The sequence below is a fragment of the Leptodactylus fuscus genome, chromosome 2, assembly GCF_031893055.1.
Source record: "Leptodactylus fuscus isolate aLepFus1 chromosome 2, aLepFus1.hap2, whole genome shotgun sequence".
Lineage (NCBI taxonomy): Eukaryota > Metazoa > Chordata > Amphibia > Anura > Leptodactylidae > Leptodactylus > Leptodactylus fuscus.
Genome location: NC_134266.1, coordinates 153,828,567 through 153,839,832, shown reverse-complemented (window position 1 = coordinate 153,839,832; position 11,266 = coordinate 153,828,567).

The following is an 11,266-nucleotide window of genomic DNA, read 5'->3' as shown; positions in this document are numbered from 1 at the left end:
TGAAGGAAAAACCGCAGTGGAAACATAATGAATTACATTTTTCACTGGAAGATACTCGATGGAAAAAATGGAATGAAGTGGATACAAAACAGATCGAAAAAAATGGCCATTAATGTGTTTTTAAAGGACATTAAAATCCATCAAAAATGTCACTTGAATAAAGCCTAAGTGTATTAAGTAGGTTTAGTTATGTATGCAAGGATTATCCCAAATTGTTATTCCATGGGTAATAAAAGTATTTGCTAAAACAGATACATCAGAAAAGTTGACATGTCCTCTTGAATTCTGTTTGCTAACCTCTCCTCTTTATTTTCTATTATATTTCAATGGAGCCATCCTAGTTTATTTTTTGGACTAGGAAATGTCCATAAGTACCATAATTGCAAGTACCTCGTCCAAATCTGGACCCATAAGAATATGGGCGTGTGTACAACCCCCTCTAATATGTCATTGCACAGTCATTGTATTTTTTGGTTTCATCCTCCTCTGTTACTGTATATGCCTCTTCTACATAAGATATCCTTTTTTTTGGTCACTTGCTTATGTAATGCATGTATTCATTGAATAAATATCTTTGAAACCAAATGTGCTGCCTTTGTAAAATATACATTATACTATTCCAGCAGCACATTTTTTAGATTACAAATGCAACGTTACAAATAATGGAATTATCATATCATCCATGGTTCAAGGGTTTGTAGTATAGCACGTCCTATAATTAAATAGCATGATTTGTCTATTGTGGTGGCTGTATCAGACACCTCTGCCATCACACACAAAGTACCATTTAATAGGATTCAGTCATTTTACTGCTATAGAAATGTTGCGCCAGCTGGTTTTGGTTGATGTTATGATCTTATACAGAGGTTATTCAGGGTAAATCACTGTTATTCTTTTGTGCAAAGTGAAGAGAAGAATGATTTTAGCTGAGAGTATTGTGCAGTAAACTGAGGTGCTATTGTACACAGTGAAATAAAAGTCTTGATCTGCTAGTGAATGGATATAAATGTGCACATAAGTTATGTTAACCTATAAAGACTGAATTCCATGAAAGAAAACATGTTTTTATGAACTTATTGTGGAACTTCAGTTAATGGGCATGTACTGTAGAAAGAATTTATAGTCATTTGGTTTTATTGGCGTTAAAATCAGTCTGTAAACATGTGAAAATAAATAGGAGCTAAAGAAAGCCTTGTCCGTGATACAACTGGATGGGGATTCTGTACCCTAAAGAATAGATTTTTTAATAAACATAAAACACTATGTAGATTCCTAAGTTATCTTTGTATGTAAGCTTAATAAACAAGGTTATCCAGTCTATTAAGCAGACTGGATAACTCTTCATGCCCCTATTAGTGATGGGCATAGGGTAACATACTGGTGCAGGGATTCTTTATCAGTGTTTGTTCCATTACTGAGCTGTACCACTTGACTGTTTGACTGAATCCCACAGCGAATTCACTGTGGACAGAACATTACTTTATGTTTGATTGTTTATTAGAGTAATATTGGTTTGTGTAGGACCAAGTAAGTAAATTGCTACTTCCCGAAAAAACGCTTTAAAGACTTTACATGTTGACACTTTGCAGCAAGCATGTAGGTCAGTATGGAAACCTTTTACTTATCTTTTTGAGAGTTGTTCTACAGTATGGCTAATTTCACATCTGTGCTGGGGGCTCCATTTGGAGCATGCTGCACTACCATTTTGTCAGAATGTCAAACACCATAACAAAAACCCATTCAATTGGGTCTGTCAAGCACTGTTGGTGTCTTCCATATGATAGATTTGGCACCATGGCTTTTCTCCCCATTTTTCTCTTTTTTCAGCTGAACAAAATAACTGTTAAAGCAGCAGAGATGTGAACTATCTTAATACACTGCTAGAAAGCTGACAATGTGCTGAATTCAGCGCTATAGATGCTGCTGTGAGGAAGGGCGTTCCTGACTGACTGTCAGAAACGCCCTTCTGACAGTGAAGAGCTACGGTACTGGCACCGATAGCTCTTCACTGGGGGCACAGAACGGGAAAGCTGATACTACTCTGAAATCAGCACACTGTCGGCTTTCTAGTGGTGTATTAAACTGCATGTGCTCCAGATGGTGAAAGGTCCAATTTAACTACAACCCTAGCTGTTCTAAGCATTGCTGTGTGTATACTGACCAGCTTCCTTTACCCAGGCAGCTCCATCTGTAGTCAGAACTCCCCTCTTGCAGTCTCCTTTCAACAAAGGCTCTTATTAGAACTACTGCAACATGTACTGCTTTTATAATAAAGAATACTAAGATTGATAATAGTGAAACCTAAGACATGTTTTTTGAAAAACTGAGATGGAGGACCCAGACACAGAGTTGGGTTTATTGAAGGAAAATCCAGGCACTCACAGCTGCTATTTTAGGATAAGGCCCCATGTAATTAGATGGAGGGAAAAAAACGCAGCAAATGTGTATTGCATTTTTTTTTCTACAGCGTTTTTCATAGAAAGTCCACACAGAGTTTTCCTCTGCAGAATTTCTCCCTCTACCTATACAGAAACTGCCAATATTTCTGTTGGTATAATTGACATTTCACAAATGTAGCTCTTCTGCTGGAGATTGTTTTCTGCATAGTGTGGATGGGATTAACAACTTTGCAGATTCTGTAATATGCAGCATTTTTTGCTGCAGTGTTTCTGCCGTAGACAAAATGTTGCATTTTTTTCAACATGGGGCCTCAACCTTACCTAATCTGTTGTTGACTGCTCACATCACATTCTATGTACAAAGGACGCATCAATAGAAGATTGATATATATATATATATATATATATATATATATATATCTCAAAGATAAATCAGAGAGAGTGTTCTGAAATTTAAAAAAAAAAATGAGATAAGAAAAAAAAATCCCATCTCTTTAAGTTTATATCATGCTGTTTTGCAAACCTAAAATTTCAAGAGATACATTTCTATTCAATCAATTCCACCATTTTCCTACTGGAGAAAACAGACTTCTCACATTCTGGTTGTGTTGTATTCACTCCATTGTTTTATTGACAGAGGCATTTGCAATGCTCTCATATGAGAGAAAAGAGTATGTTTTCTTTGTTTATCTCTACAGAAAATGTAATTATTTATGAGCCTGCTTTGTTTTTCCCCTAAAACAAGCATTTTGGATAATGAGTCTGTCTTGCTATCTGGGGAAGCTGACTGCATTGTTGTCAATAAAAAGAACTGTTACCGATTTAGGATTAAATAATACTATTTAGAACCGTTACAATCTTTTCTTTTCAGATAGATTTTACTATTAGGATAATATTTGTATAATATCCTTATAATAGTGGCTGTGATTACTTGTATTTAGTATTTGTATACAGAAATGTGATTGATGAAAGAGACAAATGCATATGAAATGCTTAAAAATGATATCCCATAAATGTTGGTGAAAATATATACAGCTAATATGTTTGTTTTTTAAGGCAATGATTTGTTGGTTGTGGGTGTGTTTGGGGGTTGTGTATATATATACTGTATCTCTGTTGGGATAAAGTGAAAGTGAATAAATTAGAATTCTCCAGTGTGATCAATACATCTAAAAACTCCATCTGTGATTGGACTTAACCATAACAAACCTGATATCCTCATCTAATTATAATCTATAAAATTCCTGACTCTGGTCAGAGAGCGCATCTTAAGGTGACACTGTGGAGTTCTGAGGGGTTACCATGGCAGCCAGGAGGCCAAGGAGCTAACATGAATAGGTATGTAATAGACCTTGGCTACAATACAGAATATAATAATCAGAGGCTGAGTGAAGGTGGAAAGAATTAAAAAAAAAACAACAAAAAACAGTGTTACTCATCTCTCCTAGGTTCTGGCGCGACTCCCTTCTGTCTTCAGGCCTCTTCATTTAGGTCACAGGTGTCACCTGGGTCAGGTTGACACCACAATGCATAATGCAGCGTAATCCACATCGTTGACATCAATGAAGAGGGCCGAAGACTTGAGCCTGAGCCCAGGAGAGGTAAGTAACACTTTAATAGTTTGTGGGTGGTGAACCCCAAAAGCTTTCAGGTTCTGCCAAATCTGAAATTTTTACAATATTTGTAACAAACACCGTAGGACCTGCTATGGACATTATACTGTGTGGAAAGGGAGTTACTGAACATTATACTGTATAGAGGCCACTATTAAACATCATACTATGTAAAGGAAATACTTTGAAACATTATACTTGATGAAGGGGGCCACTGTGGGACATTTTAGTAGGTGTAAATGAGACGTTATACCATTTGGAGGCCAAGAAAGTGGCACTATGTGGAGTGGGGTATTTCAATTTATAGATAATTAAATGTTAAACATTTTTGCAAATATACGTAATTAAACATTGTGCAGGGTTTTAAAGATTTTCTCGAAATATCTTTTGGTCACAGTCTTGTGGTCTTGATCGGTTGCCAATGGATACAACCATGAATGCAGAACCTTTCTAAGGTCATGAAATCAGCAATGATTCCCTTATAGTGGTCGGGATATATTCTCATACATGTAGTGTCCCTACCTGATAACACAGCTGCAATAAGAAAATCATGGCTGGGTTTTTGACAAATCCCAGACTATATCAAGTTTCTGCATTTGTGGTTGTATCCATTGGCAACCGATAAAGACAACAGACTGTCACCACTAAGATAGTAGAGAAAATCTTGAAAACTCTGCAGAATTTTTAACTACTTATATTTGCAAAAATGTTTAACTTTTAATTATCTACAAATATAGATATGATTATTTTCACGGGAATCCCCTTTAGAGGGATATTCCCATCTTAAGCATCCTATCTACACTGCTAGGTGATGTAAATTCTAGTTTTCCTAAATATGCAGCTTTAGCAATGCTGCTTTGTTTTCCTACAATGTGAATTTATATTTCCTATTGTTTACACAGCGTTTCCATAGCACCTGTGTGATAAGACAGGACAGATGATGTCACCCACAGCTCTCACTGTTATCTACGGCTCTACCATTCAGCTAATTGCAATTTACTGATAAAGCCCTGTCTGTTATCTATCTATGTAAACACACAGATAACACTGAGCGCCTTCTCTAGAAGCATGTGCATATTATTTGATCTGCATTTATATTAGATTTATAATAATCATAATAGGTATTGTGATACTTCATAGTGTCTTGTTCAGCAAGGCGGGGTTGGAAGGTGGAGAGGTGGCTCTTTTGGAGGTCCAATAGAGGCTCTGACACAGATTTGACTGCATTGTTTCTTCACTTATCAGATGCAATATGCAAAGAAAATGAAATATAAACTTTAACTGAGCAGTGCACCAAAGAATTTAAAAATAATTCCTACATATAAATATCCTGTTTATTAGTTTAAAACCCCCATTGATCTGCCTTTCTAGCACCCCATCACCCCAAAAAGCTAAGTTTCATATCAATAAAAGCAGCAATATCTTGGCAATGGAGGTCCCAATTCACAAAGGGAGAATACCGTTAGATTCAGTTGACCCTAATCTCTCTATCTATGGACCTGGCTTGATATGCTAGGTTCTGGTGATAAAGTCAGGGAAGACTGAGTACAACATTATATCTAGAACCAAATCTTATCTAATATGTGAAAAATACATGTGTGCTGGCAATCCATGCTAATTTATAGACACCTAGTGGCACTAGTAGTACTTATGTCAATGCTACAGCATAAAAAATATTAACTGATTGTTAAGATGTGTGATAAGGGCAAATAATAAGTCAGAACAGTATAATAGCAGAGACATTATGATATAGTATCAGATATTACAGGTATTGCAGAAGTTCAGTGAGTATGATACAGATGCCTGATAAATTCAACACAATGATTAACTTTGCCAATGTTGATCCAAAGCATACTTTGTTTTTGGAGAGTGCCATAAAAGGGAGATAAGATATGGACATGACTGTGGTGATATCTTATAACAGCTACACTGAGCTCCATTAATAGATGCTTATAAACATTATCCTTGTCATCTATCATTGTATAGGGTAAAACTGTAAGTGTATGCAAAAATACATAGTTTTAAACACTTCTTATTAATCTAAAGCAAATTAATAAATGTAATCCGAACTGAATATAATATACAGGGCCCCGGGTCACCAGTTGCTTATAGGGATTACTTTTTATAAATCATTTTAAAACACTTGGCATGGCTCCTAGCTTATGCCGCTAACAGAGGTTTTTAAACTAGGTGAAGTGCACCCTTGGGAACTCCTTTCTCTTTGACCAACCAATTTATTGTGTACTGCAACAAAAGTCACCTTTTGTCCTTTAAAAAAAATAACAAAATAAATACTTGTGCTCTGTAATGCATATTGAAATGAAGGCTCGATAGCTTTGGTGCATTTTAAGTTGCCTGAATTTTACATTTCTTTTATACCTGATAAATTATTACTTTCTTGTGACCTCTTACTGACATTCATTATACATATACGTCAGTTGTAGGTTCTTTAAAGGTGGCACCCGCTTGGGATCTGAGCAGACAGGCACCATAGCCACCTGGTCTCTACTATATAGGACAGCAGAGACAAGGAGGCAGTCTCTGTGATCAAAAGACAACTCTGATCATAGGCACTTAACCACTCATATGCATATGTCTAAAGCGCCTTATAATTATTTGTGAGATGAAGCAAAAAATGTTGATTCAGCATTTCATTTGTTCCCATTATTATATTTTGTTTATATTTATATTTTATATGTACATCAGCATATCTATATGGGGGGAGTTATAGTACAAATTGTAAATCCTAATGGTATTAAAATGAACAACTTTAGTTTGATAAAAATGCTCTGCGTCTCCATTTTCTGACACTCATAACTTTTTAAAATTTATAGCTATGCATGTACAATGTCACTTTAAGGAGACAAGCCATAGCTTTTATTGATATCATTTGGGGGATTGTGTGACATTTAGATTTTTGTAAAGTCAGCTTTTTAGATAGCTAAATCATTGAAAAATGTGATTTGGGAATTGAATTTTGTTTTCTTGTTATAGTACTTACCACATGGAATGGTGTAAATATTAGTATAGGCATTTTCAGATAACAAATATGTTTAGTTTTTGATTATTTTTACATGTAAATTATGTAAACAGGAATGGTTTGTTTTATTTTTTGTTTATTTTATATTGTTATATCCTTAAAAACATGTTTTTTTAACTCACTCAGGGGTCATATTACAATATTGCAGTCCACAAGCAGAGCTCTATAGTAAACATAGTATTGGCAGACCTAGAAGCCTTCAGAAAGCTTCCAGATGTAATGACAACTGAACAACTGCCCCAATCTCATCACAGTGGGACCATTCAGACTCTCGGACAAAAGTTAACGTGAAATGCCTATGATCAAATTTATGTTCTAACACAGACAATGCTGCTGGCTCAGATCTGGTTATTATGGTGCCTGCTCAGCTCCTACAGGTACATTCAGAAAGGAGTTAAAAACCCAACACCCGACGTACATTAGTGTTCAATATTGTGAAGGTGTTAAGAGGCAACATTTAGATTTGTGCAATTTCCATCAATATCAGATGTAAGCTGAATAGTATCTGACATGGGTGTTGGACAGGAAAATTATGATGGAAGGTAAAGTAAAATTAACTAAAATAATTTATATTTAAAATGAGTAAGCCAGCCTGTATACATTGCAATACATATACACTACTGAAACAAAAATTGTTGGTTCAAGTCCCCTAGTGGAATTAAAAAATGTTAAAAGCTTAAAAAAAAGTAAAAGTAAAAAAAAAATTAAAATCAGTAAGGCCCCGTCACCATATGAAATATTTCATTATATGAATTAATATTAAAAAAAAAAGATAAAATATTTGGTATTGCCGCTTCCATAACAACCAGTACAATCAAAATAAAATATGATTTAATTCATATGATGAACATTGTAAAAATTGAAATAAAAAAAAGTTCTAGAAGTGATTGTTTTCCCCATCTTAACTCACAAAAAATGGAATAAAAAGTGATCATAAACTCATGTGTACCCCAAAATGGTACCAATAAAAAGTACATTCTGCCCCCTCCCCCCAAAAAAATTCAACCAATTCCATTGTAGACAGAAAAAACAAAAATATGGCCTCTCATGGTAATGCAAAAACATGATTTTTCTCCCAAAACTTTTTTATAATGCAAAATTAGTAAAACAAACAAAATATATATATAGAAATTAGGTATCGCTGAAATCATACTGAACCATAGAATAAAGATATCATGTTACTTATGCTAGATGCTGACTGGCACATCTATAGTGGACTCATCTTCTATTGGGGGCATTTTGTCACTCTTATGCCTGAGAGTAGAAAACAGATCTTACCTGTGTTACCACCCCTTGTGTAGTAGTGTAACATCTGATAACATATCCATTGGTGTACCTAATTCCTTACACGTTCTCTGACCCCTCTTCTTAAAAAACTTGCACAACCTCAGCTTCCTGGCAAAAAAAAAAGTATATCCTTCACCCAGTTTAATAACTTGAAATCTGTGGTAAGCACAAAAGAAAGAAATTTTGGCTAATGCATAATGGTGCCTTAATATGAAAAAAAAAATTGTTGTGCATTTTCTCCTTTAACTACCTGTGAATATGAACATTTTAGGGCTAAATTAAGGCATTATTAAAAAAAATATATGAAATGTCTTAATTTCACCTCCATTTTGTTTTAATTCCTGTGAAACTCTTAAAGTTCTTAAATATTGTTTTAAATAATTTGAGGGGTACGATTTTGAGAATGTGGTTCTTTATTTGGGTGATTTTTTGTGTGTAATAAATAGACCTTTAAAATCCCCTTCAGAACTGAAGTGGCATCTAGGAAATGGGTTTGGGAAATTTTCTTATATGTTTATAAAATTGCTGTTAAAATTATAAGATGAAGCCGAAATAATACAACTAATTCAAACTGATTTGGGTTACTTCCTTTTCAAAAGTAGAACATTTCATTTTATAAATGGAGATTTTCTATTTTTTTTCCTAAATAAATACAAAATTCTCAACCAACATTTACTGCTAACATGAAATACAATGTTTTATGAAAAAAAAATCAACTCAGAATCCCTTGGGGAAGTTAAAACATCCCAAAGTTATTACCACATAAGATAACACATCAGTTTTGAAGAATGAAGCATGTCCTTAAGGTGTTTTTACATCAATTTTTAAGGGATTAAAATACAATTGGATAATGAAGAAATTTATTGAAGTCTTAAATAAGCATAAATCAATGCTTACAAAGTAGATATAAACAGTCAGCAGGACTTCCAGAAAGATGTATATGGCCAATGTCTAAGTTAGCTGAATTCATTGTGATACGACTATAGAACATGTTTACTAATATTAACATACTGCTGAGTAGTACAGTGGTGTAATATGTGCCCTTTTTCTCAACATATAGAATCTTGAATAAAGGGATATAGCGCATTCTCAGAACTACATCAGATTTCAATGTTTAAATCGCACATTGGATCTTGAAAAATGAAGTATTCAACCAAAGTTTTACTGGCATAAATTGGTAATTCATTGACAATAAAACTATGTATCAATTGAACATGGAAACCAAAATCAACCAGGGCTGTATTCTGAAAATCAAAGAAAAAAAAAATAAATCACAATAAGATCCAATTTGCATGAATTTTATCATGGCATCTCATAACGTGACTAAGTAGTGGGCTTGGTATTATGCTTCCTGACTGAATCCTTAAAACTTATTCTTTATAAGTAATACATTAGAGATAGGGCTTCCAAGCCAATCACATATCCTATACAATGCTACAGGGTATATAGATACTGATGTAGTTACTTTATCTTATTGGGGCTCTTGTATGGGCCCCAAATAGTACCAGATAGCACCTCCAGTATGCCATATCAGTATCCCCTGTATGGATTTGCTGCAGAGCATTAGGAGCCTCTGAGACCATCTAAGCCAGTTATCCAAGTTACATAGAGATCTGTCCCATGTAGTAATGCGTTTACTTGGTGTCATTTTCATTGGCACCAAAGCAGGTAAAAATGGTTCACAAACACTTATGCTTCCTAACTACTGAGACAAAAAGTGGCCTATTCTGATCTTTAGCTGTAATCCAAAATGTGTGATTCTGAGCTACCGAGCGCTTAACCCCTTAGTGACCAGCCTGTTTTGGACCTTAATGACCAAGCCAAATTTTGGAAATTTGCCCTGTGTGACATCAGTAAATAATTCTTTAACAGTATATTGCATCCAAGCGATTCTCATATTGTTTTTTCGGGACATGTTGTACATTACTGAGAAGGTAAAATTAGACTGATATAACTTGCGTAAATTTATTAAAAAACTCACAAATCCTGAAAACCTTGAAAAACTCTTTTTTTTTTCCATTTTCAGCTCTGATATCTCACATATACACAATAATACAGGGCAAAAAAGTTAGTAGTTATATATTTCCAAATGTTCCTTTTGTGTTTCAAGCATATTTGAAATAATTTTAGCATATTTGAGTAATTTAGACAATTTACAAGTTTATAAGCCAATTTTTGAAATTTTGAGTATGTGATTTTTTTTCCTGTACCAATCTATGTTTGCAGACAGGAATAGGTGGCATAATGATAGAACCTCCCATTAAATCACCCAATTTGGAAAACTAGACCCCTTCAGGTATTCTTTGTGGGGTATAGTGAGCATTTTGATCAAACAAATATTGTTTTGCAAGAATTATTACAAATTACGAAAAAAAATACATTTTCATTTTCTTCAAATATGTGTCATTTTAAAGGCAGTTTTTTTGCACACAATACATCAAAAAGAAGAAACACACCCCAAAATATATCACCCCACTTCTCCCGTGATAAAAAAAATGTACACTTTGTGGCCTTAGTCCTATATACGCACGTACAGTAGGGCCTAAGAGGTAGGAAGGGCCAACTAGATTTCAAAACACAAATTTTGCTTGCAGATATTTTAGGCCCATTGCACATTCAAACAAGATTTGAGTTACCAAAGCAATTGAAACTCCCCATAAATGACACCATTTTATAAACTAGACCCCTTAAGGTATTCATTGAGGGGTATAGTAAGTATTTTGAACCATAGGTTTTGAGACAATTTGCGACAAACAAAAAAATAACACATTTTTCTTACACAACGTTTCATTTTATAGGCAGTTTTTTCGTATATAACACATGAAAATGAAGAAAAACACCCCAAAATAGATGGCCCCATTTCTCCCGTATTAAAAAATGTACATGTTGTGTCCTTAATCCTATGTACGGATGCACATTAGGGCCCA